We start from the raw sequence: 26553 nt of genomic DNA, 5'->3' as shown, positions 1-26553 counted from the left end.
TGGACTTGCCCTGCATCACACTGCCTCTAAAGGGTGGGACCCAAGTTCCGGTCTGAGTATCAGCCTTTGAACCATTTGGCCCTCCACCCTGGGGCTGGGAGAGGAGCTCCCATGGGGAACCTCAGAAAGCTCTACAGAACTTGCAGAACTTCACAGGCTGGGGAAGAAGAAAGTGAGCCAGGTGGGGCGGGCACTGATGGCAGAGTGAGCCCAACCAGGACCGTCCCCTCCAAACACTTGGACCAGGTCAACAACCGGCTCTACTTCCGTGCCGTGGTGACTGCATCTCCATGGTGATGGGAGGACCCAAGGCCCCAGGTCAGACCTCTCCCTTTCTGGGTGATTTATCGGAAGGCTGGTGGCTGCTACCAAAATCTCTGTATTTAACTGGAAGCGTATTAACAGGCACATGGTAAAGAGTTCTGGGCCATGGGAATCCTTAGATCTCAAGTTGTCATACGTGGCCTTTTGCGTTGGAAGATACTGTCATTTCCCACAAACACAAGCCTAGGTGAAAGTACAGTGCCGGCCAGGCCTTTTTCCCAGGCTGGCTCTAGGAAGAGGCCTTGCCGTGTGTGGTGGGCGGTGTTTCTGTACCGGGTGGGGTGCTGCTGGTCGTGACGCTAACACGAATGGTCTCCACAAACAGGCGAGCGAGCTCTCCTGTCTGCCGGCGATCATCCCGCCTTTGGTTCAGCAGCAGTGAGTGACACCCTGTTGCTCCGTGAGCAGAATCTCCAAGGAATCAAGGTTCAGGGATGGGGGTCACGTGGGGGTGGTGGTGGAGGGGTTGGGAAACCTGCCCGTTTGAGGAGATGTTGAGGAGAGGTCAAGGAAAAGGTTGGTTGGACCTCTTCTGTTGTGAGAGGCAGTGGCCTGATCCCAGCCTTCAAAGGCTAAGGGGACACGGGCATGTGTCGCACGAGAGGAGCTAGGGTTTGTTCTGGTGTGTGCACAGGAAGTCCTCCTCACCCGTGGGGAGGGCACTTCAGAAGCTCTTTGCTCCTCAAGAAGTGGTGGAGACAGGAAATGGAACTGGACGCCAAGGGCTCTTGGGCAGGCTTAAGAACCGAGAAGAGAGGAGGCTTTTGAAGGGCAGGGGACTAGAAAGGATGTGCTGGCTTCCAAACCACTGAGGCAAAGGTCAGGCGGCCTGGTGAACCGTGCAGCAGGGAACTCCAGACCGCTGGCGGGCTCCCAGCCTGGGGTGCTCTCGCTGACCTTTGCCCTCACATGTGCTGTTCCCTTGTCTGGAACACCCTTCCTCTCACTCTTGGCCTTTGAGACTCAACCTTCATTGAACAGCATGTGGATTTGAGTGACACTTCAAGGAGAGAATTGGCAGGATTTGGATCAGATTGGATTTGTGTTGAAAAGAGCAAGGGAGAGAAAGATGTCAACCTAGGTCACATGTATTTGACGCTGGAGTAATTGGGGGTTGAGGCTATTGGAAGTAGTGGGGAAATTGGAGGGGGGGTGGTCTGTGAAGGCAGAGATACTCTCCTTCCTTTTGGATAGGTGAAGTTCCCCTGTGAGTGATAACAGTCATGGAAAACCACCTGGAGCCACCCAGAGAGGACTCTGTGAGGACTCAGGCCTAGGTGTGGTGACCTGGAAGTAACTCGGGTTGCTGGTGGCCAGACCTGGGACGGAGCAGGAAACACACAGGATGGGGAAATCAGGTTGAGGGTGGGTGTGGGATGCAAAAGCAGGCCAGGTGGGCAGGCATCAGACCCGTCTCGCCTGGCAGTTTTAACCTGGTCACATCAACCTTGGCTTTCTTCACTGCTCTGCAAGGGAACCCAAAGGCCCAGCATTTAAAATCTTAAGCCGCCGCTCAAATATAACAGTTAAAAAAAAAAAAGCATTCCTCGGCACTTGGAATTTGCTAGCTGATGGTTTGGGGTGGGGTCCAGGAGCAGAGCTGGGATGGACAGAACCAAGCCAGACAGGCAGCTTCGGGGAGCGTGCTGCGCTGACCCCGCCTTCAGTTACCAGAAGAAAATAGGATTCTGCGGAGAACTGAGGCCAAAGACGGTTATGTGTCCCTGGGCTGCTGCCCTCCTCTGCTTTAGGCCCAGTCCACACTGCGGGCCGCACGGCTTCCTCAGATCATCTCTAATCTGGAGTCCTGGCTTCCTTTGGGTGGGGGGTGGGTTACAGGCCGGTCCTGAGCAGGACAGAAGGTGGAAGAAGTAAAACGGCCCTGTGCAGAGGTACAATAACGGACTGGGAAGCGATGGGGGCTTCCCAGTGCCAGAGAGGAGGGGGAGGCGGAAGGCGGAGCGTCAGGAGCACGGAGGCCCTTGGGAGGCACTGGTGCCTCCCCCCACTGTGGCGGAATGGGGCGGGGGGCGGGGTGGCCTCGGCGGCGTGCGGGGTCCAGAGGGGAGAGGGCAGGGGGGCGGGATGCGGGCGTGGGTCCCTGAGGGGGCTGGGCACATCCTCGGAGCGCAGCTCCCCTGCCCCTGTCGTCGGCGGGGTTGGGACGACAGATGCACGTGGCGGCCCCATCCCAGTGCCCCCTTGCAGGCTTGGGGCCGGTCCATCGCCGCAGCGCGGCAGCGGCCCGCCTTCCCGGGCGCGCCTCCGAGTCGCCTGCGGGCAAGGCGGCGGCGGAGGGAGAAACACACCACGGGCTCGGCCCCGCGAGGTCGCCTCCCTTGGGGCCCACCCACGACTCAGACGGCTGCCCCCAGACTGAAGCGTGGGATGGGTCCACCGCCCTAAATCACGCAAACCTAGACAGCGGTGCAGGCCCTGCTTCCCCGCAACCGCGCCTCCAGAGCGCGGGGCGGACCGCGGGCACTTCCCGCGAAGGTCAACGACGGGCGCCCCCGCGCCCGCCCTTCCTCCTCCCGAGCGGTCAGCTCTGTAGGGACCTGGTCGGGGCGGCAGCGGAAGGCGGGCACGGAGCCTGGTGGGAGCCCAGGCACCACCTGTGCCGGGGTCAGGGCGGGGTCGCCGCTGCCCACGCGCAGATTCCAGGCCGCCCGGACCAACCTTTCGGCGCCTCTGGGCGAGCGACCCAGGAAACCGCGTTATAAACCAGCCTCGGGCGCGAAATTCGGCGGCCGCTGTTCCGCACACTCGTGCCCTCTCCCGGGCGCTTTGGTGGTGTTAGAAAAGGCGCCCCCTGCGAGGCGCGCCCCCCGTCCCCCCACCCCGGGGTGGCCTGCGCCCGCGCATGCGGGGATCGCCGAGCCCTGGGCGCCGCCTGCGCGCGCCGCCGGCGGAGTAAAGACGACGGGGTCCCGCGGGGGCGCTCGGCAGGCCGGTGCGGAGGGGCGCGCAAAGGTGTGAGCGGTCCTTGTCGGCGGCGTGCGTTCCTAATTGGAAGTGGATGTTAAAGATGAGAAATTCGGTTTTGTAAAGTGAAATGTCACGGATTTAGAGTTTCGAACCCACCCCTAGCCTTTGGTATTTGACTGTCTCTATCCTTGGCAGTGTGTGATTCCCATGTTTCAAAGAAAGAACTTTAAAGGTTCATAAAGCTCCAAAGATTTCAAATAGCTCTTTTAAAAGCACTTTGATGGTTTAAATGCAGACACATGAATTACATATCTCTTAAATTACACAGGGTTTTAAATCTAAGGGAAAATGTCTTTGGCAAGATAGATTGGGGTTTTGTCTTGTGTGGGTATTTCTTTTTTTTTAAGCGTGTGTAACGTGTGTATTCAGGTTGTTGGTGGGAAGAGAGGAGAAAGGAGGCATCAGGTGAAGGATGCTGAGACTTCCTGCCACCTGGCCCCACAGTGGCTCTCAGAGCAGAGAAGTGACACACCCACTGGGCCCTTCGTGTTCCTCCTAGGCGAGGGCAGTGACGTGGCCATATGAGGCTCCTGAAGGGCCACAGGTGAGCTCCTCCAGGGAAAGCCTTGACCTCATCATGCCTTCTCCACCCAGATCAGTGGTGAATGAATGAATGATACAAAGAACACATGTAGCTATCACATCTCCACTCTTGCTACATCTGCAGCTTGCCCACGACCTAAACTGGTTCATCTTTTCAATGTCCCCAGGTCAGACCTTCAGGATACCAGCATCAAGCAGATGCTCTAACCTGGGAAGGGAGACAGTTTGATATGTGGCGACTCACGCTTTGGAGTCAGGCCACATGGGCTTGAATTGCTGCTCTGACACTTATTATTTGGGTGACCTCTTTAATCTTCAGTGCCCTCATCTATAAAATGGGATCATAGTGGTCCCTTAGTCACTGGGTTGTTGTGAGGATTAATCTAGATACATGTAAAGCCCTTAGCAAAGGCCTGGCCCACAGGCACCTTCAAGAATAAATGGTGGGAATTCCTTGGTGGTGGTCCAGTGGTTAGGACTCTGCGCTTTCACTGCCAAGGGTGCGGGTTTGCTCCCTGGTCGGGGAACTACGACCCCACAAGCCACACAGCACGGCCAAAAAAAGAACAAATGGTGATAGTGGTGATGGTGGTGATGGTGTTGCTAGTGATGGTAGTGATGGAATATATGGGGATGATGATGGTACTGATGGTGGTGATGGCAGACATCCCTCAACCTCTCTTTTAGCAACTGGGTCTCAGTGTTATCACCCAACTCTTCTGGTGACTGTGCCTGTTGTCTGTGCCATGAGCTTCGGTGCACAGCCTCTCATCTCATCATCCTATATTGTTGGTCGATCCCCAGGGCAGGCATCCTGTTCCTCACTCGTGGTCAGCCCAATGGGCAGGAGCCAACCCTCACCCAGCCAGCTATGGCAGCTGGTAGTCTTGCAGGGTAGTGGGATAAACACCATCCCCCCAACCCCAAGAGCATCCCCTCTAGGGGCCTAAGAGATTCACCTGCTGATGAAGTGGATATGCAGAGAGGCAGGCTCTCCCACCCTGCTTGGGCACAGTGGACTTTGCTGGAGAGTTTCTAGATCTGCTCAGTAGTCCCTGAACAGTCTTGGCCTTGGGCATGAGCAAGAGATGGAAGAAAAGATAAAAAGATAAACTATTTCTCAAAACAATAAACGTGGGAATGAGATTTCTCTAGAAGAGAGGGGTTTTGGAAGACAGATTAAGGGGTCATGGTTATTCTGGAGAGGCAGAAAATATTGGTGAGCCGGCTCTGGGGATGGGCCAGGTCCACCCAGACAACTTCCAATGACCAGTGCTTCCCTGGAGCCCTTTGCACAGAAAGAAAAGTCCCGTTGAGCACACTTCACCCCCTGCCCGAGGAGTTATCAGTCCCTCTCACCCACCCCTGACTTGACAAGATGCTAGTTCCTTATCTACTTGGTTTGGGAACTTGCTCCGTATTCGCTCATGCATCTGGTTCCTGTGCCCCAGTTCAGCTGGGATTGTAAGGCTCTGGAGGGCAGGGTGCTGGACTTGCTTCCTCAAATGTCTCACAAAGCCCTTAGTAGACAACAGAGGGGGCCCCCATTTTTGGCATCACCCATGAATCTAGCACCATGCTTTGCTCATCCTGGGTGTTGGTTAATGTCTACTGAAAGACAGGCGTTGACAGAGGTGAGGGTGCATGTCATCTTCTCTAGGCAGGCTCCATCCTTGTCCTTCCCAATGTAGATGGCTCCAAATGCCATGTGCTCGGGGCCATAGTTATGTCTAGGTGGGACCACTGGCAGCTAAGCTACTACATGAGGTGCCTCTGGAGGTGAGTTACCTGGCCACTCCCAACGCGCACCTCACATTTTAAACCCAGCCTGAGAGCTCCTGGGGGACTTGCCTCCTCCCACTCACTAGGAAACCCTTTGTGATGTTAGATGTTAAACCATCAGTATTATCAGATTTTTAAAAAACGAATTCCTCATGCGGTCAGTTTTCATTCCAAATTCAGAAATGCTTCAAATCTCAAAACCCTCCACATCAGGATGTCCCGTGAAAAGTGCTAACTCTGGATTTTACCCTGTGATTCATCGTGGACTTGGGGGCTCTGGGGGTGGGGATCGAGCCAGCAATCCCAACAAAGCTCGACCATCGCCCTAATCTCTATTATGAAAATGGATGGCAAGATGGGGATTACTGCGCCCATAAATCAGCGTTGTGTTCTGGATAATCTAATACATTTTTCAAGTGTTGTTCTCGCTGTCTGGCATGCGCGGAACTGCTCAGTTGGCACAAAGTTTGCAATCAATCTCTGCTGCGTGCTCCCCACCCGGCCTCGCCGCCTCCTCCGAACCTTCCTGATATTTTGTACATAAACCAGTTTGGATTCACGGGGCAGTCCAGCTAGTAAATGCTCTGAAGATGCATCTTTACGGACTAGCAGCCCAGCCTTGTAGCATCCCAGCTTCTCAAGATGAAAAGGAATTTTATTTGGTGTGTTCATGCTACGCGGGGAGTGGATGCTGGCGGCTCGCTAGGTTCTATTATTACCGTGCGTGCTCTTCAGGGAGGAGAGGCAAGGCCAGAGAGCTGGCCTCATGGGTGGGGCCCTCAGAAAAATGAGCCTCCCCCGTTTCCCCTCTTGTTCCAAGGCCCTCCCAGCAGTGTGAGCCCTTCAAGGCTCCCCAAGACCCAAGGGAGTGGGGACGGGGAGTTTACAGCGACCAAGCTCAGGTCTCAGCCGGTCACATTGCATCCCTGTGCCGCGGGAAGAGGGACCAGGGATCAGATAGATTAAGACAGCTTTTGGGGGAGGGGCACGGCCCCACCAAAGGAAATGAAAATAGTTGCAGTTTCATTTGCTTTAAAGCGCAGCCCTCGTAATAAACCGTGCACGGCAAATGTGCTGAGCAAACACCTCGGCCGTCATCAGTATGCGGGGGCTGTTGATTGCCTCATAAACTTGGCAGCAAGTGATATTGTCTCTTAAATCAGTGGCTGTGCGGACAGCCTTGGTGCTCCAGGAGAACAGGACATCCAGGCTGCGCCGGCACTTAAACTAACGGCTGGAACAGTGACTGAAAGGTGCTTCGTCGCTGCCTGAGGAACTAGGAGCCGTTCCAGAGGATGAGGAGCATCCGTAGTGCGTGTCTGTGTCCGGATGACGGGCGAGAGCACCGGGGATGCTGCGGGGCATGCTCACCCGAGAGCTGAGCTGCCCGGGACCCGCCGGCGCGTGGAAGGAGGAGGAGCGGTCTGTGTACAGACCCTGGGTCCTTGAGCGTGGTCTGGGACCCTCTGCTTCGGATCCCCAGCACCTTGTGTATCAGGCCCATTCAGGGTAAAAGCTGGAGGAAAAGGGCAGGAGGGAAGGAGGCCAGGCAGCCAGGTTTCAAAAGGTGGTCATGCAAGTGTCTGTGGGGGTGGATTCTGCAGTGGAGGGAATTCCACATACCCGGGTGGGACGGGGATAAAGACACCTGCCACTGAGAAGGCTGCAGTGTTCATGCAGTAGCAGCCCAGTTGAGAGACATCCATCGGGCCATTAATGAAGGGCCGGGGCAGGAGGGCACTTGGAAGCTAGCCCAGGCTGCTCCAGGCTCCTGTAGTGTGCTGCGTGGGGGACCCCAAAAGATGTGTCCATGCCCTGATCTCCGGAACCTGTGAATATGACTGTATTTGGAAAAAGGGTCTTTGCAGATGCAGTTAAGGATCTTGAAGTGAGATCATTCTGAATTATCTGGGTGGGCCCTAATTCCCAACAAGTGTCCTTATAAGAGAGAGGCAGAGGGAGATTTGAGACAGAAGAAGGAGGGCACAGAGGAGAGGAGGAGGCCCTGTGACCACAGAGGCAGAGAGTGGCGTGATGTGGCTACAGGCCAAGCAACACCTAGGGTTGCCAGCAGCCTCCAGAGTAGGAGACAGGCATGGAACAGATCACCCCCACCCCCCGGCGGCCCCCAACCTTGACTCCAGACTGGCCTCCAAACCACAAGAGAATATACTTCTGCTGTCTTAAGCCACCAGGGTTGTGGTAATTAGTAACAGCAACCACAGAGGCTAATGTGCTTCTCTTCCCCAAACTTGGGCTCAGGAAAGTAGGTGCTCACCATTGGGCCTTCTAGCAACTGCTCCTACATTCTGGAGGTAACTGATTCTGGCCAGAAGTGCTCACGCTGGTGGGGACAGCCCAGCCTGGCCGGACACTGGAAGAACTCAGCACCCCTGCTTTCCTTCTCTTGGCCTCAGCAAGTGCCCTTATAATAGAACCATTCAAAGCGCAGGTGGCTTTGTACACCTCACTTTGTTAACCTGCTCATGCGCTCCACGACTCCTGCCAGGTGAAAGTATCAATTAAAGCAGCAGTTGCCCCTGGGATTTCACTGAGCTCACATTCGGGCTTGGGGACGTGTAACAGGAACCTGTGATACGGGCGTGTGGTTTCCATCCGGCAGCTTACGTCGCCCTTCCTGGACCGCAGCCATCTCAAGCTCAATGCTGATTCTCGGCTCCCCGCCCAGGTAGTGTGTCTTGATGTTTCTCACTTGTTTCCTGCAAGCGCCCACCACCGCTGACCGCCCCCCCAATCCCCTGAAGAGTGGGCAGCACCCAAGCCTGTGTAGTTGTGATTCAGTCATCCTGCACGTTAGTGAGTTCGCTGCCCAACCGACACAGCGAAAGTTTATATGGAGGCAGATTCCCTCTGATAAATTAAAGAAGGTGCCATGGGGGAAAATCTGGTCTTCTTTCCAGAGCCTCATATGACCTTGATAATTCTGAGTGTGGTTTAAGGTCAAGCTCACTGCCTTAAAGGATCAGAGACCCCAAATCGTTCACACCCAGAGTCCTTCCTCTCAAAACGGGCTCCTAGGAGACAATTAAGGGCTCCAGAATGACAATTTATTAAACTACAGTGAGAAATAGTTAGGCTCAACTGTGTGAAATTGCCCATTTTCGAATGCTTTCTACCTAGAAGAGTGGCAATTTCATGTGGTTTAACAGTAACATTACTGCGCGGATCTGGAATACTCAGGTCCATGTGGCCACAGTTGTCCCCTGCAGGTCCCGTATGTGGGAAACCCAATTATAATCAAAGAGGTACTTGGTGAGCGATGAACTGGAGCAAGGATTCTGGGGCTGGATGGTGAGAAACAAAAACGCAGGCCCTGGCAGCTGTCAGCTGGGAGCTGGCCTGGCCCTCGTAGCTCAGCCGTGGTGTTCTTTTGTTGAACAAACACAATTTCACTGAACACCAACATCGAACAAGGTCACTCTGTGACCAGGATGGAGAGAAAACAAGGCCACTCCATATTCATGTTTAAACACAGACAAAAAAATAAGCACACTGTTTAAACCACCAACCCACATGTTCCTCCCTCCCACCTGGCTTGTGACGGCCATTTCTCTACCAGTTACAGTCTTATGTAAAATGTGATGCCCAGTCATACCCAGTTTCAACATTCTGGTTTCCAATCCAGAGCGACTGCCCCGAACATCATCTAACACAAGCCCAAATCCTAACGTAAGTTCCCCCCTCCAGCCCCCCTCACTCAGATTCTCCGAGGTTCTCCATGGTAAGTAAGCCGTCTCCCTTGTGGCAACGAGTACCAAGAAACCCAACTTTGTTCAACTACCCATATGTTCCTGGTGTGTTTCACTAGTGGGCAGTGCTAACGGCATCAGGCTCTGCCAGCCCATCCTGGTGTCTCCGCATTGAGGCAGGCTCACTGCTCTACCGTCACCATCATCACCCCGACCATTACCCCACCGTGGTAATCAAGTCCACTATTACCTCAAGAGTACCTGCCACCCCTCTGCTAAGTGATTTAGATACATTTACTATTTTATCCTTCTTCAACGCAGTGGGATAAGTACAGTTATCTACATTTTCCCAAATAAAGCTATGACGGTTCAGAGAGGTTAAGTAACTGGCTCAAGATCACATAGCTAGTAAATGGCAAAGAAGGGGTTTGAAACCCCAGTCGCCATGTACACGCTACTGCTTCCCACCTAGCAGAATGCCCCAGGGCTTGGCCCAGAGGTACCCTGCCGCCTCCCCCTCCAGTCTTCCCTTTGCTTGAACATGAGCTGCCGCAGCTGCTTCCGTGACTGTCCCGTGCAACCCTGGCTGACCCGCGTCCGGCTTGTAAACTGTTGTGTTTCTTGAAGGTGGCTTTGCACATGTTTGCTCTGGTCTTATGTGTGGATTTCATACTTTAACTTTTACAGGAAGATTTTATTTCCTTCATATCCAGGTTCTTGAGTCTCTCTCCCTGTTGCCTCCATGTGCCAAATGCAGTGAACGCATAGTCTTTCCAGAGCCAAGAATAGAAACTAAGGTTTATTCAATCTATTACTGTAACCAGCAGGACCACTAACTCCCCGTACCCTTCATTTCATGACGGTATTTTTCTCCATAAATGGCACCTTTTTAAAGATGCTTAGTAGCTATTGGGCTAAGAGGCCCAATTCAAAGTTTTAAATTCAGATGATTCAGGCCATCTGAGAACATACTAAGCATATGAACTACGGTTGGAAAATACCCTTTTTACATGCTTGAGTAAGTCCAAAACAGCTTAAAGGATTTTCTTCAATTTAAAAAAAAATAATTCACTTCTGGACTGATGAAAAAAATATGATAAATTTCTACACAAAAGCAATGCCCTAAGAGAGAATAGCATATGTGGCTGTGAAAACCAGAGGCTTTGAAGCATATGCAACCCAGCCTACAAGCAAAGCTTCTTCGGACTTGTAATGTATACGTCAAGGGTATTTTCCAGGGAACCTGGCTCAGGTGGGCTTAGGGGTGTTCAAAGTCTGAGATTTCTTCTTCAGATATGTGTGTGTGTGTGTTAAACACCCACCCGGGACAAAGATTAGAAACTGTAATTGGGCTGGCCATAAAATATTTTGAATTATTTTTGATGTTATCAAATGTGAAAGGGGGACTTCTTCAGTGAGGAAGAGTGGAATGGCTGCTTGACACCATTCACAGGAATTGCAGCGACCCCCCAGGTGCTACAGAGACTTTCTCCTCTTCTTTCCTGTAAGGCTGTACTGTGATCTAGAAGGAGCTTCCAAAAGTCCTCAGAAGACACACCTCGTGTGGTGGTGGCTACTCCCTCACTGGGCTCCTGGGTGCCCAGCACTTGGAGCTGTGAGCACGGAGGTCTGGCATTTTCTGACTGTAGCCCTCGGCCAGGATCTGCCTGCTGCTGTTCCCAGCTCTGGGGCCAGGCACCTGAGAGTGGGCCTCACAAGGCTCCCAGACCTGCTTTCCAGGCCCGGGTCCCCTCCAGGCTCACACACAGGAGGGATCACTCTGCCTACCTTAACCAGACACCAAGAGAGGCCATGCCATTGTCTGTCTTCCTTCCTTCCTTCCTTCCTTTCTTTCTTTCTTTCTGTGTTCTTTGTTGCTTCTCGCGGGCTTTCTCTAGTTGCAGCGAGCAGGGGCTACTCTTCATTGCGGTGCGTGGGCTGCTCATTGCAGTGGCTTCTCTTGTTGCGGAGCACGGTCTCTAGGCGCACGGGCTTCAGTAGTTGTGGCTCTCGGGCTCTAGAGCGCAGGCTCAGTAGTTGTGGTGCGTGGACTTAGTTGCTCCGCGGCACGTGGGATCTTCCCGGACCAGGGCTCGAACCCATGTCCCCTGCGTTGGCAGGCGGATTCTTAACCACTGCGCCACCAGGGAAGTCCGCCATTGTCTTTCTTGAGAAAAACCTTGAAACTAGGTCAAGGGTCCCCTCATGGTATGAGTACTCAATTACTTTTCTCTTTCCTCAGTGCATCATTTTGAATGAAAAACAAACTTTAAGGCTCCACAGAACCCTTGTCTCACCTGCTTTGCTCGTAGACAGTCAGCCTCCGCAGCAAAACCAAAAACACAAAAACAAACGACAAACAAGGAACAGTGCCCTCTTCCCAAAGACCTTGGGCAGCTGCCAGCTGGGAGAAGAGATGCGCTTTTCACCCACGTCCAGGAGGTTGTTTTGTTGTTTTAGTTTTAATATCTCACAATGGTGATTCCAGCCAGTAACAAAAGCATTGAAAGGCTGCCTGTCTCATCGCCTCCTGCTCAGCCCTGTCGTGTGTGTGGGATGCTTGCCACCCCTGATTTAAAGTGGCAGATCCTCGGCAGGGTCTGTTCTGTCCATGAAACAGCAGACCCTCCAAGCAGAGAGTGTGGGCTGGCCGCTCCACGCAGCCCCTTGGTCCCCGCGCCCTGCACCCACCTGCACTCACCTGATCCGGTAGGGGGAGCGCACGCGGAATCTGCTCCCCAGGCCCGCACAGCCCGCGGGGCGCCTCCCCCCAGGCGCAGGCACGTCGCGGGGCCGGGACGGATCAGTGCATCTGCAGCCGCGTCAGAAATACATTGATTTTTGTTACAGCAACAAGGCCCATCCAATTAAAAATCATCACCCGCGTGTTCCAAGTCTTCATTCTTGCCAAGTGTATTTGCCGCTGGCAGAAAACAATGCTGTTTGTTAAACGTGGCCTCATTTCCACCACTGATCAGAGTTTTGAAGCACCCCCCAATGCTGGAAGGTGTGAGGTTTCCCGAGGTGATATTAATAAACACTCGAGCCTTGAGGGGGCTGGGGCCAGGGCCCCTTTCCTTGTCTGGAGCTGGAGTTGTCACTGTGTTTTAAGTTTCTGTCTAGGGTTAGTGACACTGGCCAACCTGCTGAAGAGGGTGGGAGGAGAGAGGATGATTCTGCGCTTGTAATTCCTGCCTGGGAAGTAGTATTTATTAACTGCCAGCTGGATGGGGAGCAGGGGAAAGACAAGGCAGCCATCTGAAATTACAGAGCAAGCCATACACACGTACTTCTTAGCATCACATAAACAGAAAGCATGAAAGACAAATAGGACAGAGGCAGGACACATACCTGCCCAAGGAGGCCTGTGTATATGTATATCCAAGAGGTCAGTCCCTTAGTGGAAGCAGTGAATAGATTGGAATAGACAGGCACTGATATCAGACAAACCTGGGTTTCAATCCTGGCTCTGCCTCTTTCCAGCTGTGTGACTTTAGGCAAGTTACTTAATCTCTCTGAAGGCCATCATCTCTATGATCTGGCAAATAATACCTTCCTTTAGAGATTGAATAAAATTGTCACTCATAAAACTTCTATAAGAGTACCTGGCAAATAGCAATCGATGGACAAAATTTTAATTATACTTTGTAGTTTTCTGCAACCTTCAACAATCTTCCTAATGTCTATTTGCACAAGTCTGGAAGTGTCTCAAGAGTCTATATTTAACTTTTTCCTTTTCTGGTTCAGGGTGGCAAAGAAAGAAGTTAAATTATGCACAGAGAAAGATTCACTGACAAATCCCACTTTTCTTCCTAGAGATACTCCTTATGTTTCCAAACTTCCCAAGGTTTCCTTTTTAACCCAAATTTCTGTACAGTGACCCAGTGAGATGCCGGCTGTACGTGGAGGCGGGGAGTGTCTTCCTCTCCATTCTTGCTGTTGTAGCGTTTCTTTTTGTGTGGTCTTTATGGCATTGCCGCTAAGTGAGTGTGAGCTGGGGTGATGCAGGGGTTAAGCCGTGGGCTGGGGAGTTGACCCGTCTGCCTGGAACCTTTCACATTAACTCACTTTTTAAAAAAGATTTATTTATTTTATATATTTTTGGCCACGTCGGGTCTTAGTTGCGGCACGCAGGATCTTTGTTGAGGCATGCGGGATCTTTCTCTGCGGCATGCGGGCTTCTCTCTAGTTGCAGCGTCTGGGTTTTCTCTTCTCTAGTTGTGGCATGCAGGCTCCAGGGCGTGTGGGCTCTGTAGTTGTGGCTCACGGGGTCCAGAGCACGTGGACTCTGTAGTTTGTGGAACGTGGGCTCTCTCGTTGAGGCCCGCGAGCTCAGGAGTTGTGGCGGGCGGGCTTAGTTGCCCCGCAGCATGTGGGATCTTAGTTCCCTGACCAGGGATCGAACCTGCGTCCCCTGCATTGTAAGGCAGATTCTTCACCACTGGACCACCAGGGAAGTCGCAACACTAACTCATCTTGTGATCCAGGTTCTCCAGGTCTCAGTGCACTTGTCTGTTAAATGGAGATTAGAAGAATGGTCCCTTCTTCCTGGGACTGTTGACGCAGGACACTGAGCTTTAGGTTCCTGACATCAAATTAACCATTATTCTGCAATATTGCACTCTTCCAAAATAACTTTTTCTAGAAAGTAACCAAATTATATCTGACTCAGATTTGATATCCCATTGCTGTCTGCATCCTTGCCAGAATGCGGTATGGTCAGTCTTTTTAATTTAGCTATTCTAATAGGGGTGTAGTAGTATCTCACAGTGGTTTTAATTTGCATTTCCCTAGTAATGAAGTTTTTGAGTATCTTTCATGCGATGATTTGCCATTTGTATGTCTTCTTTGGCATTATCTGACAATTTGGCAAATTATCTGTTCAAATCTTCTGTCTAGTTTTCAGTTGTGTTGTTTATTTTCTTTTTTTATTGAGTTTTGAGAGTTTTCAAAAATTTTTTCTTGGTACAAGGCCTTTATCAAGTAGGTATTTTGCAAATATTCTCTCCCAGTCTATTGCATGTCTTTTCATTCTCTTAGCATCATCTTTTGAAGAGATGAAATTTTTAACCTTGATAAAGTCTATATTGTAAATCAACTATGTTCCAATAAAAATTAAAATAATAATAATAAATAAAATTCAGCAATGACCTAAAAAAAATCTTCATAAAGTCCAATTTATCACTTTTTTTCTCTTATAAGTCATGTGTTTGGTGTTGTAGCTAAGAAATCTTTGCCTAAACCTAGGTCACAAAAATTTTTCCTATGTTGTCTTCTGGAAGTGTTATAGCTTTAGGCTTTACATTGAGGTCCATGATCCATTTTGAAATAATTTTTGTATATTGTGTGAGATTTGGTTGGAGGTTCATTTTTTTGACTATGAATGTCTATTTGTTCCAGCATCACCAGTGAAAAGATTATCCTTTCCCCATTAAATTGCCTTTGCACCTTTGTTGAAAATTAATTGGCCATCTATGTATGGATCTATTCTGGAGAGAGTCTTGATTTTCATTGTATAATCCTGTACTGAAATTCTCTGCTTCCGGCCTTCAGCCCTGAAACTCTTCCCCATGATACCCAGACAGGCCCCTCTCCCTCCCCACGGACACTGCTGGCTGTTGGGTCCCCAGCACAACCAGCATGGACTGCTTTTCTACATTCTTGAAGCTCCTTAAGCCTTGTCCTAGTGGGGCTTGGCTACAGATGAATCCACAGATCTCCCAGAGGTGGCTGGTCCCCCAAACCATGTTTTCCAAGAAGCCTATTATACAAAAGCACACTCCCAACTCTGGACCAAAGATCCAGATGCCCAAGAGACTCTGAAACCCTGGCCAAGCTGGAGAACCCAGAGCTCCCTCACTTCCCCCCACCCCACCTGCACCCCGGTACCCCACCTCCCATTCTCACCTCCCCTTAACTCCAGTCAGGCTGGAGAACCTTCAAGAGAAAGATCAATTAGAAGATCCCATCTGTTTTTTGAAAACACGGAAGGTTAGCCCCTCTGGCAGCCATCTTGGCTGCCTCTTCTCCTCCAGCTGCTTGCGGAGGGCCGCACGGAGAGAAGGGAGCATCGGAAGAATCTCTCGCTTATTTTCCCAGCAGTTAGGAATTAGATGAATCCAGAACTGGCTCTACACTTGGCAAAGCACCTGGACACAATAGTATGCTAATGAAACGATTAAATGTCTCCACAGCGGAGCCCCATTTCATTTACTTAACTTTTATTGACCTCTGATGAACGTCTGCCAAAATACTAGCACAGCATGGAAAGGCACAAGCGAAGTGTCTGCCAGCAGGCAAGGTTTAACCTGACCTTGTAGTTTCCTCCTTCTTCCCCAAGCCGGAGAACCCACAGCCATCATCCTCTCTCTTTAAGGCACACCCCCTGTAGATAACTGAATTGGTACTGAACTGGAAAACTAACAATAAAAATGTTTCCTTTTTCAAATAAAACTGGTCTTGGCTAGGAAGAAATGCAGGAGGCTGTGTTCCTTCCTCAACGTTTCCACCTCTATCTTAAGGATGAGGTACTACTGGCTTTAGGACATTGAACTGACTGAAAACCATGTGGTTTGTATCTAGGACAAAACACACAGCCAGAGAGTTCAACCAAGGTGTTCCACAAAAAAATATTTTTAAAGGGGGGAGGGTTTTTTTTATTTTTTATAAATTTATTTTATTTACTTTAATTTTTTTTGGCTGCGTTGGATCTTCGTTGCTGCACGCCGGCTTTCTCTAGTTGCGGCGAGCGGGGGCTACTCTTCCTTGCGGTGCACGGGCTTCTCATCGCGGTGGCTTCTCTTGTTGCGGAGCACGGGCTCTAGGCACGTGGGCTCAGTAGTTGTGTCTCGCGGACTCTAGAGGACAGGCTCTGTAGTTGTGGCGCACGGGCTTAGTTGCATGTTGTATCTTCCCAGACCAGGGCTCGAACCGTGTCCCCTGTATTAGCAGGCGGATTCTTAACCACTGCGCCACCAGGGAAGCCCCCAAAGGGGGAATTTTAATGGTAAAATTCATTTGAGAAACCTGTCTACTTTATCCCTCCTGTAAGATTCAACAACACACTTTATCATATGAAAGACTCTGGAAAGTCCTGATGCAGCAAATTCACTTGCTGAGCTAAATTCACCTGCAATTTCCCCAAACTTACTTAAGCTAAGAACACCTTTTTTTTTTTTTTTCTTTTTAAACCTAATACCTATTAACACCAGGGAACTCAGTTGGGAAATGATGTTCCAAAAAATTCCGTAAGATATTCCCACGAAAGCAGTGTCTGTTGTTGTGTTCTATTCAACTAAACTCTTAGAATCAGTGAGTGGTGAAATAATGAGGAATCGGGGGTTTTCCCGGGCTCCCTGACATTTCCAGCTTGGGATGTAGAAGGAAACAATGAGGTTTCCAGGCACACGGGGTGGGCGGGGTGGGGGGGGTGAGGGCAGAAGCCCCAACCAGAGCTTTGCGATTAGCCAGGTGATTAATTAAGACTTCTCGGGAGCCCCTAGTTCAGAAGTCCACCTCCCTGAATTAGCACAGTAAATTGCTGTCTAGCACATCCGTTTTTTTCCTTTCCTCTCATGCCAGTTTTCCGAAGAAATTCATTTTTTCCAGCACTTCCAATCTGTCTCTTAGGAGGCGTCAGCCACGAAACAATGGAATCGCCACAACAGCAGTGGCTTCCTCCCTTAGTTTAGAGCCTTCTCTGCCACTAACGTGCAAAGAGATTAAGCGCTGCTGCCCCGTGGACCGAGCTCTCCCGCGGTCAGGAGACGTGCAAAGCCCCGAGTCAGCAGCTCGGCCGCCACCCTCCCCTCGCCCTCTCCCCGCACAGCGCCCTGTGCTGTCATCTGGAGCGCGTGCTCTCATTCTAATTCTTTATGCCTTGTTATTCTGTCAATTTCTTAATCTATTTATGCTGACTTTATTTTTAGTGCGCCTGTTGTGACAGCAGACCCTGAAATTGGTTGTTCCTTGAAAATGGCCGTTACCAAACGTACTGCAGACCCCGAATAAACTAATGTAAGCCCCAGGCGCTTCCTGGGCGTCCGCAGCAGCTGTTTCCTTTTAGAGCTGCGTATCAATTTCCCCCTGCACGGGCTTGCCCGGGAAAGGCGGAAAGCAACGCAGTCTGAGATTTAGATGAGCATCTCTGGGTCTCGCTGAGAATGCTCATTTCTTCTCCTTTTGGAGAATTTCTTCAAACATTAATAAATTCCCTCCCCTCTCGCTATTTTTTGTTGGCAAACTATTAAAAAATGCAAATGATCCAGAAACCAATTAATTTTTAGAAGATTGCAGCTGTTTTGCTGTATTCACAAGACATGGTGGGCATATTTAGGGTGTGTGTCTGCGAACGCACACCCACATGTGGAAGGCACTGCCCATCACAGACGCGTCACATCTCCAGACATGAGCCATCACTCCGCCGTGTCCATGCAAGCAGATCACTTTCAACATGCTTTCCACTTCAGAAGCATCGCGAACAGAGGCAAGAAGGCGATACAGTGAAGTTTCACCTTCTTGGGACGAGGAGGTGCCCTGTGGGGAGGCAGGTGCCTGCACGGGCGTGCTTCCGGCAGGCTGTGTCCTTCTGGCCACCATCCAGGCGAGGGCCCGAGGTCCTAAGCCCTGGGGACTTACGCACTACAGCTGCAGGCCGCACTGGTAGAACTTAGTTAGGTTTAGAGCTCATAATCGCAGGCATCAAAGTCTTTCTTTTCTGGTGGTTCTCAACTTGTCACAATAGTATTCCTGCAAGAGGACGTGGTAGGTTTTTCTTCCACCTTCCATTATACGTGCCCCGTGCTCTTCATGGCCCACCCAACAGCCATTCTCCTTCCCCATTTTTCCCTGCCAGGAGCAGCTTGGTTTGGTAGAGGAGAGGAATCGGGGTCCAGTAACATCAACCCCACGAGGTACACTGTGCAGCTCAAAGCGAATCACCGCAGCTCCACAACTGCTGCAGGACTGGGCATGCGACCCAGTTGTGGCCAGTGAGGCACAGGGCAAGTCTGACGGGGCTCCTGGCAAAGACTTTTTTTTTCCCAATAAAAAAGACAACGTCAATTAAGGAAAAAGTCTTTTTGTACCTTCTTTTTTTCTGCCCCAAAGAATGCTTTTGTGTGCTCTTGTGATGCTTGTGGCTTGGCAGTATCCTGTGACCGTAAGTGGCAGGACTAGGATGGACAGCCCAGTGCTGAGGATGGTGGAGGGGGGCCTAGGAAGCCGTCCAGCACCTGCACCCGTGCCCATCTCGGAGCTGCCGACCTCCAGACTTCCAGCCATGGGAGATAGTTACCTCTCTTTATTCTTAGCTGCTGTTTGTCAGGTATTTTGTTACTTGTGGTCAAAAGCATTCCTGACTGATGCAAGGCTCTCTGGGTTGGAAGAGACCTTACAGTCGTGTCATCTAGAGTCACTGCTCTAGGCTGCTTGGACCCCTGCTCTGTCATTTCCACGAACTGGTCTTCCAAACTGTGCTTAAATGATCAGAGGAGGAGGAGTTGCTTCCTTCTGGAGCTCCCAGGCTGCCTCGGAGCACTTCTGCTGGAAAGTCTTCCTGACGTGAGCAGGGAATTCAGTTTGCTAGCGTGCGAGCTGGAGCCCTGGGGCTAGGGCTGAGCCCAGCTGTGAAGGGCAGGGGCAGACAGGGGAAGGCTGCAGGAGATGTTGAGGGGGAGGCTGCTGAGGTGTGCCCTCCTCCCCCAGCTTTGCTCCCTCCTGTGAGCCTGTGAGTTACTCTTGAGGGTTATTTTTTAAACAGTTTTAGTGAGATATAATTCATATACCATAACAATTCACCCATGTAAAGTGTACAATCCAAAGTGTATTCACAGATATGTGCAACCGTCACCAGAATCAATTTCAGATAATTTTCATCACCCAGAATGAAACCCTGTGCCCTTGAGTTATCGCTCCTCTACTTACCATCTCCCCTCCCTCCCCCAGTCCCAAGCAACCACTAATCTTTCTGTCTATAGATTTCCCTCTTCTGGGCATTTCATAAAATTGAATCGTTTAATACATGCTCTTTTGTGACTGGCTTCTTTCACTTAGCATAATGTTTTCAAAGTTCATCCACACTGTTTCAGCACTCACTTCTTTTTATGGCCAAAAAATACTCCATTGTGTGGCTATACAGTCAATTCTTGTTATTTTTGGTAGTTGCTTTCTGTAAAGTCACCGTGAACATTGAACTAGCAAATACTGCACCATTGCTCCTGGGCAAATATGGGGTTGGGTTTCTGTGAGCCTCTGGCCACAACGTTTTCATCAATTAATACATCACCTTGTTTTGTGCTATTTCTGTTTAAAGACACCTTATTTGATATATATTGTTGACTCATTAACATTGAGCTCATGGCCAACAGCACAATAACTCTAATCTGAAAGAGCGGGGGGGATGGGGAAGGGAGTGTCGCCAGAGAGTACTCCTGGGACAGGCACACCTGTGTCTGCCCAGCGACAGGCTTCCCGGGGCCGGGGTGGGCTGGGCTGGGCTTTCAGCGCCGAACCCCGGCAGTCAGGGATGGCTGTTCACCCTTCCCACCTCCCTAGAACTTCTGCTCACCCACAGGCCCTGCTTCTGCCCTTTAGAGTGACGCAGAACAAAGACGATCCTCCTCCTGTCACACGAAGACCCTTCCAATGCTTGAAGACGCACCTTGGACCCTCCCAAGTCCTCTCGGGCTCAGCGTCCTCAGTTTCGTGGACCTTCCTCGCGTCGCGCAGCGTGGCAGAGGCCGCCGGCTGATCACAGAGCGGGTCTCTTCTGGCCTAACGACCAGACTGCACTTCCCAGCCTCTCTGGCAGGTAGGTGTGGCCATGGGGGTTCTAGAATGTGAGCCGAAGGCATGTGGCCACCTCCAGACCTGGTCCCCACACGCCTCCCCCTCCCGGTCCCCACCCTCTTTCAGCATCACCGCTGGAGGGGGCTGACCCCCGCGCAGGAACACGGTGCCCATGTTTGTTAGTACCTGCAATCATTTCCTTTATTTGAGTGGGGTCTGTCTTTCCCACTTGAATGTAACCTTGCTGAGGACAGGGCAGCCCTCTTCCCTGGGGGCCTGGCACCCACGTGAGTGAGTGGGTGAGTGAGTCCGGTTGTCACCTGTGCCTCTTGGTGGCCCACGCCCCCTGCTAGTGACAGCGGCAGCACCCCGAACCCAGGCCTAAAACTCACCGGGAAACCCAGTGGGGACAGAAGGGAGAGGCCTGAACCCACCCCCAGAAAGCCTAGGAGGTCGCAGAAGGATGACAGCTTTTCTCTTTCCTTGATATCACCTCAGTATTTGTCAGGTCCTGGCCTCCTGCCAGAAATAACAAGATGAAAAAGTCCATCATATCAGCTCCTTTTAGTCCACGTTTCTCTGAGTTTCCTTAATTGATGATGATTTATTTTCCATAATAACCTCATTGATTTTTTTTGGAAGAAGTATCTTCTGTGTTTATCACCAAAATGCCAGGAGCGGGTAAATACCGTTAGAGAGAGCCACTCAGACCTGGGCCAGCTGCTGTGTAACTGGACCGGGATAAGCAGGTGCTACTTGGGTTGAAAGCCTGAGGCTCCTTGTAGCACCAAGTTCTTTATGGAAAGAAGTTCTCCTTCTGTGGAGGGGAGTGGGGAGCTCAGCGGTGGCCCCGAGCAGCCAGGGTTCTACCCAGTGCGTCACAGAATTACCATCACCCCCGACACGGTCATCGTCGTCTCTGCATTTATCAAGTGTCTGCTCTATACCAGGTCCTCTGGTACAGCGGTCCCCAGCCTTTTTGGCACCAGGGACTGGTTTCATGGAAGACAGTTTTTCCACAGACGGGGGTGGGGTGGGGGGCTGGGGGGATGGTTTCGGGATGATTCAAGTGCATTACATTTATTGTGCACTTTGTTTCTCTTATTATTACATTGTAATATATAATGAAATAATTATACAAAGTAATTGATTTATTATGGTCTCTGCAGTCACACCTCTCTGCTAATGATGATCTGTATTTGCAGCTGCTCCCCAGCGCCAGCGTCACCACCTCAGCTCCACCTCAGATCATCAGCCATTAGATTCTCATAAGGAGCGCGCCACCTAGACCCCTCCTACGCGCGGTTCACAGTAGGGTTCGCGCTCCTATGAGACTCTAATGCGGTGCTGATCTGACAGGAGGCGGAGCTCAGGTGGTAATGTGAGTGCTGGGGAGTGGCTGTGAATACAGATGAACCTTCGCTTGCTCCCCCGTCGCTCACCTCCTGTTGTGCGGCCCGGTTCCTATCAGGCCACAGACCGGTACCGTCCATGGCCCAGGGGTTGGGGACCCCTGCTCTAGTAGGTGCCTTACCCAGAAAGTCTTCTAGAAGTAGCACTCTGAGGCCAAAACACCTTCGTCAAAGATGTGACAAACCAGCACAAGTTATGAAAATATAGGTGCAAACAGAGCGCATGTGACCCTCACCCCCATGCGCATAGCCAACAACCAAGAACTTCAGTGACACGTGCGAAGATTTAGCTGGGGCGGTGTCTGCACCTGACGGGGAGTTGCTGTTCTAGGCCGGGCGTGGCTGGGAGCCTCAGCTTCTCCCTTCAGGGCCTGGGATCAGCCGGATGCCTCTACTCCAGGTGTGCAGGCCGGGCTCAGGCTCAAGGGGCAGCAGCTGCTCCAGGGAAGCTTCTTCTCACAGTGGTGGCAAAAGTGCAAGAAATCAAGTGGGAACGGACGGGGTCTGCTAGGAACCATCATGTCACTCTCCCCAGGTGCCCACAGCTGAAGCGAGCCACATGGGCAAGCCTAGAGCCAAAGAGGCAGGGATGCCCAGCTCATTGTCACGTCATCGAGGACACCTGGCGGTTTGTGACACAGTGAGTATGGCAGTGTACCTGACGCGCCTTCCCCTCCCTTCCACACGGTGGAAGCCCCCGAACTGCCGCTCCTCTGCTGTGAAGCCAGGTCAGGGTGAGGGCTGTGGGGGGGTGCGGGTAGGCAGGCAGCCGTGTGGAGCAGCCCGTGTGCAACAGCCCTGTCTACTAAGGGCTCAATTTCTATTTCTGTCAACTGCCAGCTTTGTGACCTTGGACAAGCCACTTAACCTCTCCAAGCTTCAGTGCCAAGTATGTAAAATCAGGATAATAACAGTCCTGGAGAAGAAGATAAGGATTAGCATGTGTAAGCCCTAGCCCACAGTCTGACACAGGGCAGGGTCTCAGGAAATGGCAGCCTCTTGATGCTTCTGGCTCTCCCTAAGTGGTGGGGGGATTTGGGTGGAAGAGTAAACAGCTGTGATTCTCCCTAAAGAGCTGGTCTCTACAGAAGGTCAAGAAAAGAGCATGCAAGTGAGGAAGGAAGGAAATGCCCCAGGTGAGAAGAGGCAAAACCCAAACAGGACTTGATTCCTGGAAACGCCCAGGTGTTTTCAGCATGTGTGAAGGGAATCTGGATGCTTCCAGAAGAGGGAACAGAAGAGCCGGACGGAAACTGGAGGAGTCGATGAGGCAAAGTGTTACTTCACACCGGGCGTGTGAAGGTGGGGTGGCACCAGGTTTGCCCCATGGGGTCTCTGCGTCCCCCTCGGCTGCACATCCAATCACAGTCTCCGGAGGACGGGGTTCTCTCTCAGGGTCTCTGCATTGGGAGCCAGGAAACCGGCCCAGACTGGATCACGTGCCCACTCCTAACCAATCACTGCCACGGAGATTAGCTTGGCCTTGGGCCAATCAGGGTGCGGCCCCGGCGCTCTGGGGCGGGTCTGTCCGGAGTAGTTTGTGGCGGCAGCCAGAGGGGCGCCCCGGGCCCACAGGGACTGCAGGCCCAACAGGAGTCGTTCAAAAGGATCCAAAACTGAAGATGCCTCCCTTTCACTGGATCCGCGTGGAGCCCAGCACCGGGCGCGGGTGAGAGTGGGCGGGGGCACGGGGGGGTGGGGGGAGGGGGCTCAGGCGGCGGATACCCTGCTGGGGGCCGCGACTCGGTGGAGGGCGGTCTTGGGACCCTGAGTTCCCACGCTGGCCGTACTGGGGGCCGTCCAGCGTGCGCCCCTGGAAGCGCGGCGGAGCTGGGAACTCAGGTGTTCTGCGCCTCCACACACCGGTTCTTCCGTCAGCTTTAGAAAGGAGGCCCGCGGGAGAGCTGGGTTTCCTTGACACCATCTTCCTGGGGCCGGAGGGCGAGGGGAAGTTCTGCACGTGCGGCTGTCGGCCCCGTGGGTTCAAGTCAGAGCTCCCGGGGCCGTGCTTGCGATTGGGTTTCCAGCTCCGGGGGTAGTTTTCAGGATGTGAAGGCGGAAATCGGGAGGGAGACGGAGGGCCCCAATACCCCGATCCCAGAGCTGCGGCCCTCCGTCCCCAGTGGGCGTTGTCCAGGGCGCGGAGGTTGGGCATCAGAGGTGGAGGCCGAGAAGGGCGGACCCCAGGCCGCGCGGCTCCAGCGGCCCAGCTGAGGCCAAAATCCTGGCGGTTCTGTTCATCTGTAAACCGATTAGGACAACCCCAGTGTGTGCCACTGCCCGGCCACCCACCGTGGTCACCTGTAGGGACGTGTAGTCCCCCGGAAATGCTGGGGTCAGCAGGTGTGCTCAGGTGCAGGCGACTTTTCACTGCACCATTCTCAGCGTGTTTGCTCCGAACTTTCCACACCATTTCCAGTAGCTCTTGATGAGGGTGACCCCTGGGGTCTTTTTAACAGAAGGAAGGTCCTGAATCCCAGGCTGGGGTTTTCAGGACACTATGAAAGACTGTCCAAGGCCCCCAGAGACTTCAGGCCTGGGTACTCCAGACGGTCCTTTAAATTTTTTTTTTTAATTGAGATGTAATTCATATACCCTACAATTCACCCATTATACGTATACAATTCATTGCAGACCCTCTTTTGACTTCATTTCTTCTGTTGGGGTGGTGTGGGCAGTCCTTGACCTTCTAAGAATCCCACTTTGTGGTGAAGCCCCTGACCAAGAAGCCCACAGGATCCCGTGTGACCTTAAGTCACCAGGAAATAGGACAAAAAAAAACCAAGCAAGTCATCTCCCCTCTACCCTGCATCCCTGGATTATAAAAAGGGCATAATAAACAACCCAATTTAAAAATGGGCAGAGGAGCTGAATAGACATTTTTCCTAAGAAGACATACAGATGGCCAACAGGCACATGAAAAGATGTTCAACATCACTAATCATTAGGGAAATGCAAATCAAAATGACTGAGTTATCACCTCACTCTGGTTAGAATGTCTGTCATCTAAAGGGTAAGAAGTAACAAATGTTGGCAAGGATGTGGAGAAAAGGGAACCTACATACACTATTGGTGGTATGTAGATTGGTGTAGCCACTATGGCAAACAGTATGGAGGTCCCTCAAAAAATTAAGACTAGAAGTACCGTATGATCCAGCTACCCATTTCTGGATATTTATCCAAACAATATGAAAACATATGCACCCCAATGTTCATAGCAGCATTACTTACAAGAGCCAAGATATGGAAGCAATCTACGTGCCCATCAACAGATGAATGGATAAAGAAGATCTGGTATAAGGAAGTAGTTACAGAAGAAAGAGACCTCTACCCCAATTCCCTAGAAGTATCTTGAGTATGAAGTCTCTCGGGGGGGGGGGGGGAGTTGTTAGGGGACCCACTGACTGAAACTGCCCGCCCTGGCCAGGCAAGATAGTAGCCACTTGAATGAATTATCTTACAACAGGAGGTCCTGGTAAGGAAGGAGGAACTAACAAGCTACTACCAACCGGAAGAATTCAGGAAAGGTCAAAAGGAGAGAGGAGATATCAGTCCTTGTGTCCTACCAATCTCCCAGAATCCTTCTCGCTGGAACCCATCTTGGCTGAGCAATGAGCCCACGCCACCAGGAAGGACCCTGAGTCAGAATGATTGGCCAAAGACATCCGGGAAACTAACCCTGTTATCATAAAACCCACGTTTTATGACTGCAAGCCACGTGGCAGAGCAGTTTTCTTGGGTTCCCTTACCCTATTGCTCTCCACCTGGGCTCCCCTTCCCAATAAAGTCTCTTGTTTTGTCAGAAAGAGAAAAAAGATCGTGTGTGTGTGTGTGTGTGTGTGTGTGTGTATATATATATATATATGTATATATATATATGTGTGTGTATATATATATATATATATGTATGTATATGGAATATTATTCAGCCATAAAAAAGATGAAATCTTGCTGTTTGCAGCAACATGATGGAACTTGAAAATATTATGCTAAGTGAAATAAGTCAGATGGAAAAAGACAGTTACCATATGGTTTCTCTCCTATGTGGAGTATAAAAAAGCAAAATGAATGAACAAACCACACAAAAACAAACACATAGATGCAGAGAACAGAGTGGTGGTTACCAGGAGGGAAGTGGGGGGAGGGAAAAATGGGTAAAGAGTATGGTGATGAATGGAAACTAAATTTCTGGTGCTGAGTATGCTGTAGGGTATAAGAAGTAGAAATATAATGCACACATGATACTTAAAAATAAAGTTTTTTGAATTAAAAAAGGGACACAAACGTTTTGTTTCTGAAAACGTTTTTGAAGCATTGGAACAGAACAGTATGTGCACGCACAAACACACACAGGAAACTGACAGGACATGGCAGAGGCACTGACAAATGCAGCAAGCTTATAATGAAAATGGAGGGGACGCCCTCTCCCATCAGACAGAACCTTGTGAAATAGTTGTTTTGAGGTAAATTGCTCAGACCTATGGAATCCCTTCCTTCATCCCGTGGCATTTGAGTCCCTTCTGGTTTTACTCCCTGCCCCCCGAGGCCGTGGCCCTTCCTTTTTTCTGGATAGCTCAGCGAAAAAGAGGTTCAGAGAAAGAACCTCTGGTACGAGGGGCAACATGGAACGTTGTCTTTAGGGTTTGGTGTTCCCGTCGGTCCTAACTTGAGCCACCCATAACACACGAGATTATATCCCAGGACTGGTTTAATGATGAAAACATTATTCATTTGACAGCAAGCAATTGAGTGTTATTTTTTGCCTTGACCCAGACAGATCTTCTAGCCTGATAAGTGGTATTTTACATTTGAAGCAATTATCATTGTAATTACAGAGATGGCTGCCATTAGAAAGGTAATATTCTAGGAAGAGTGTCAGAGGCTCCTGGACACTTTGTTCCAGAATCCACAGTTGTAAGCCAGATAGGAATTTTTTTTTAATTAATTAATTTATTATTTATTTATTTATTTTTGGCTGTGTTGGGTCTTCATTGCTGCACACAGGC

The sequence above is a fragment of the Balaenoptera ricei genome, chromosome 12, assembly GCF_028023285.1.
Source record: "Balaenoptera ricei isolate mBalRic1 chromosome 12, mBalRic1.hap2, whole genome shotgun sequence".
NCBI classification, from domain to species: Eukaryota; Metazoa; Chordata; class Mammalia; order Artiodactyla; family Balaenopteridae; genus Balaenoptera; species Balaenoptera ricei.
This window is presented reverse-complemented; position numbering follows the sequence as displayed.